This window comes from Equus caballus, chromosome 21 (assembly GCF_041296265.1).
Source record: "Equus caballus isolate H_3958 breed thoroughbred chromosome 21, TB-T2T, whole genome shotgun sequence".
Taxonomy (NCBI): domain Eukaryota; kingdom Metazoa; phylum Chordata; class Mammalia; order Perissodactyla; family Equidae; genus Equus; species Equus caballus.
Genome location: NC_091704.1, coordinates 9,696,575 through 9,702,160, shown reverse-complemented (window position 1 = coordinate 9,702,160; position 5,586 = coordinate 9,696,575).

Below are 5,586 nucleotides of genomic sequence, written 5' to 3'. Positions count from 1 at the left end.
CTCTCAGGAGCCCAGGTTTTGTATGCAGCTCCTGTATCTGGTAGACCTGGTGCCAGGGCTACTGTCGCTGGGGTCTGGTTCTCAGGTTCTGCTGTGGTTCCTGAGGCCTCAGGTCACAAGTGTGACACACGCCTATTGGGGGAGGTGTAGGGTCTAAGCCAAAATTATTGTTGCTGGCCCTGCAGTCTCTGGTCACTGGCGCCTACCAGTGTGCTTTTTGAGATCTCAGGTCAGGGAATCCTGCTCCTGCCAGTGAAATCAGCATTGTTGTTGCTGTCCTCCCTCTAGAGAGAGACCTGCACCACTGCCAGGAGAGGAGGAGAGGACTGAGCCACTGGCACTTCTCTCTGTCCTGGAGCGGGAGGATGTGTGTCACCTGTCACCACTGGTGGGCAGGGGCCAAAGCTCCTGGTTGCTAGCACTGGTGCACACACTGATGGTCTGCTCTCAAACCTCTAATCAGGAGACCCCAAACCTGCTGGGTAAATTCACACCTTGGATGTAGTCCCCACTGCTGGTAAGACCAGTTCCACTGCCTGGTGTGTAGGAGAGGGCCAGGTCTTTGATTCCATTCTGTGTCCTGAAGTCTCAGAAGATGTGTGCCACCTCTCACCACTGTGGGGGGGGAGGGCAAGGGGCAAGCCACGGGGTCCATGTTTGCCTTTGCAACCTGTGGTCACTGGCATGCATGCCCATGTGAGGATCCACATTTTGGAGCACCCCTGCTGCTGGAGAGGGGATGGGCTTCTCCCTTAGGTCCACTGCCTCTTGGAGATCCAGTCCACCCACCTTCAGATGTATAGATGCATGGATCACTCAGCTGTTCTGGTGTGCTGTGTAGGGAGTCCTTTGTGAGTCCCTGGATGTCCGACTGGTTGTAACTTAGAGCAGAGAGATGAAGAGAACGACTCACTCCATCATGACGCTTATGTCATTCCGATAAAGACTATATTTGTAAGACAAGGACAGCTGTTTTTAATTCCTCAAATAACTTGGTTGCCACTTAAATTATACCAAAGGATGGACAAACTCATCCACATATGTTTGAATGTTTTTCTTTTCCTCTGGGTACATTTAGCTTAAGGAAGGAGCATTAAAGAAATTCCCATTAGGTTTTGGATAATTTCAGTTTCCCCTGGTTTTTAAAGGAGTAATGTAGCAGTTTACTGGAGAACACTTGGAGTCTCATCAACTATGGGAAGGGTCCATATGGGTGTTCTCCTAGAATTTTCATGGGACTTTTGGGAATAACTTTTTTTTTTCCAGCATCCTAGTCGATTACAACTGAGACATCAATTTCTGGGCCAGGTTTTATTTCCGCCCCCCACCCCCAAGGAAGATTAGCCCTGAGCTAACATGTGCTGCCAATCTCCACTTTTTGCTGAGGAGATTGTCCCTAAGCTCACATGTGTTCTGGGCCAGTGTTTAGGTAATGGATCCTTATGAGGATGAAATGCATGAGGCCAAGGTGTTATTGTAGGTCTCTGGCCTTGGAGCTACTGTAGCTATAAAACCAACAGCTGGGCAGACTTTTGTATATGATCTTGCTCCAAAGTCCCTTTTAATGCTCAGTCCTTTGTAATGCTCAGTCCACTTTAATGCTCACCTGTGGTCATGAGTTCAGTCAAATCAGGGGCCTCCCATCCTATTTTCTTCCTTTTTGTGAATCCCCTAATCCCAAGAGATAATCCATTTACAAACAAGGCAGCTAGGGTAGATTGGGTGACCTTATTTATTGTATTGAACCTGGAACGCTATGGGAAGGGGGCTTCCAAACAGGCTTTAAAGTCTGCCACAGATTCATCTTTCTTTTATTTGCATGGTTGAATAATAGAGCAATCAATGAAAGAAGAGAAAACTCTAGGAAAGGCTTTTAAAAGCCTTTCAGTTGCTATGCTGTAAGCTTTTTCAGGCCCATAAGGGAACCATGTTTCAGACTGAGGAACTCAAACGTCACCCTCACGTTTTGCCATTTTGCTTCCTGCACTTTTGAGCTTCACTGGCTCCTACCAACATGCATAAAAGTGATAAAGGTCTGGTAACCTGGGGCCGTAGGCTTCTTTAATGACTCCAAATTCTTCAAGAAACTTTTGGGTTTCCTTCTTGCGTTTAGAAAATTGTTTAACTGTAGTGCTTAGTTCAGCCTTTGACCGAGGAGTAAAAGATGCCTGAGGAGGATCGTCTGCAACCTCAGGCAGTTTCATCTCAAAAGGTAACTTTTCAATAGTCTCCTCAGAGTGGAAAGGTAGTTCAGCTGGAGAGTTAGTACAATGTGAGTACGTAAGTAAAGGAGGACAGAGAGGAGCAGCAAGAGTCGCATTAATCTCATTATCTATCATTTTGGGTAACTCATGTCTTCAATTTTTCACTGGGATTTTGTCTTGAGGTATTTAATAAAGCTATTTCAGAATTTTAAAGTCTTTTGGAAGTTTCTGAATACTAATAAAGGTAGGCATCCCATTCTGTTTATTCAACTTGGGATCCCTTGCTCTTGAGCACACTTCTTAAATGAGGTGTATGTCTAACTAGAATGTTCCCCATAAAGGCCATGGTAATCCTAGGTTGTCTTTGCTAAGATTTTGCCATTCCTATAAATATCTATAGCTCCCATGACTGTGGTTCTTAAACATTAAATAAGCAGATGTGCCAGGGGCTAACGTGCTCAATTCTTTGGATGTAAAGGGTCTCATTTCTTTCAACTAGCTCTTTGAGTTTCTGAGAGTCAAACTAGTAAGTAAAAGGGATATGCCATGGGCTCCTATCCCAAAAGTCTTTGGGTTTGGTGGTGAGTGGTCTAACCGTTTTTAAGTGCTTGACCTATGCCTACCAATGTTTGCAAATTTCTGACTTATGAGATTTCAATAAGCAATTAGCATTTATCTACACAATACCAGAAAAACAAATATGTGCACCTTAACACACCATCGGTAATCAGAGAAATGATACTATTAACTAGCCAATAGAAGGCCATGTCTCCTACCAGCAATTACCAGCATGCACCACATCAGCAGACATGAGCAAATGGGGACTGAGGACTGAAACTGATAAAAGGACTGAACCAGAAAACCCCAGTAAATGAGGACTGCAGACTGGAACATGGGAAAGGGATTTCAAGCAAGTGGGGAATTGCAGACTGAACAAAAGAGAGACTCGTGTATCAGATGGAATTGTCTGCCAACTCAATCTGACCTACTAAGCCCTGGATTGGAAAGTTCAGAGAAACATGGGTAATGTGGACCCTCAGAATGGTGAGAAAGTGAAATCAATGGGTTCAGAGAGTACTGTCCATGTTTCCTGTTGTCCTCCAATATCTTCAAAAATTTGCTTCAGATACAGTCACTACCACCAAATCTGTTAAAAAACAAAAATTCAATCAAGCAAATTTAAAGATCTGATTGGCTTTGTTCACCAACTCATGAATCAGACAGCATCCATGCAGCAAGTATAACAGAGCTACGAGGAACTGTGCAAAATGGAAGGTTTTATAGGCAGAAAGGGACTGGGGCAAAGTAAAAAAGTGGATTGTTTTAGGCTAGGTCCCCTTTCCTTAGTGCAAGGCTGCACATCTCATCAGGCAGATATCCTCAGTAGGGTTGATCAGGATATTCCAGACAGTGAGTTACTGATTCTACTCCTGGGAGAGGCTGAAGCTGCAATTAGATTAGATCTTGGTAGGATTTAGCATAAGTGACTCCATTTGGGGCTATTATTTCTTCTTAGCACTGCTCAATTGATCACGGAGACCCTATACTCAATTGTCCAATTTTTTCATTCTACTTGTCATCTCCAGATACTCTGTTTCATTACTTATTATAATTTCTACCTCTTTATTGATATGATAATTTTGTTCATGTGTTGCTTTTTTAATTTCCTATGGTTGTTTTCCTTAGCTCATTGAGCATTAGTATGACAGTGGTTAAGGTCTTTGTATAGTAAGTTTCATAATTATCTTTTGTTGGTGATGGTTTCTGAGTATTTATTTGTTCTTTTGAGTGAATTATCTGTCGCTTTTTTTTTTGTACGCTTTGTGATTATTTTCAGGAAAATTGGGCATTTGAAAAACACCTATCTCACCTAGTGTTTGTAGACTGGTTCTGTGCCAGGGACGTCCTCCACTAATCGGCTGGGCCTTGATTCTGCAACTTAGAATCAACCTGAGGAGAAAGCTTAAGGTCCGCTCAATCTTTTGCTCAGCATGCAGCTTATCTGGACCTGTGTGTGGCTTTTTAGATTTTTCCATATACACAACTTCTTTTATTTATTAATTCTTTAAATTTGTATTTATTTATTTTTTAATTGCAGTAACTGGATTATAACATTTTATAGCTTGGGATGTGCATAATAGTATATTTCAAATTCTGTGTAGATTTCATCATGTTCAGCACCCAAAAACTAATTATAGTCTATCCCCTCACATGTGAGCCTAATCACCCCTTTTGCCCTCCCCCCTTCCTCTATGGTAACCACCAATCCAATCTCCAATGCTATGTGTTTGCTGTCATTGTTTTTACCTTTTACTTATGAGTGAGAGCATATGGTATTTGACTTTATCCTTCTGACTTATTTCACTCAGCATAATACCCTCAAAGTCCATCCATGTTGTCAGAAATGGCCAGATTTCATCATTTCTTATGGCTGAGCAGTATTCCATCATGTATAAATACCATGTCTTCTTTATCCATTTGTCCCTTGATGGACACCTAGGTTGCTTCCAAGTCTTGGCTATTGGGAACAATGCTGCAATGAACATAGGGGTGCAAGTATCTTTATGCCTTTGTGTTTTCAAGTTCTTTGGATAAATACCCAGCATTGGGAAAGCTGGATCATATGGTAGATCGATTCTTAATTTTCTGAGGATACTCCCTACCACTTTTCATAGTGGCTGTACCAGTTTAGCAGCATATTTTCAAGTAACATGTCTGACCGGGCAAGGGAAACAAAAGAAAAAATGAACAAATGGAACTACATCAAACTTAAAAAGCTTCTGCACAGCAAAGGAAACTATCAACAAAATGAAAAGACAGCCTAATAGCAGGGAGAAGATATTTGCAAACCATATATCAGATAAGGGGTTAATATCCAAAACATACAAAGAACTTGTTCAGCTCAACAACAATGAAAAAAACAGTCCAATTTAAAATATGGGCAAAGGATCTGAACAGAGGTTTCTCCAGAGAAGATATACGGATGGCCAGCAGGCATATGAAAAGATGCTCAACATCATTAGCTATCAGGGAAATGCAAATCAAAACTACAATGAGATATCACTTCACCACCGTCAGAATGGCTATAATTAACAAGACAGGAAACAGCAAATGTTGGAGAGGATGTGGAGAGAAGGGAACCCTTGTACACAACTTCTTTTAAATGTCTTAATTTCCCAAAGACTTCCCTCCTTGGGGTCTTTGATGGTCTATTGTGTGTCTCCACCCATAATCTCTCACTCTAGTCATCTGTGGTTCGGTCTCCCTGCAATTTTTTAAGTGTTTGCTGCTTTTCCCTTATATCCCAGTTAGGCAAAACAGACGAGGACCTTATGTAGCCCCTGAGAGTTTAGAATATTCTAAATAATGTCTCTTCCACTGC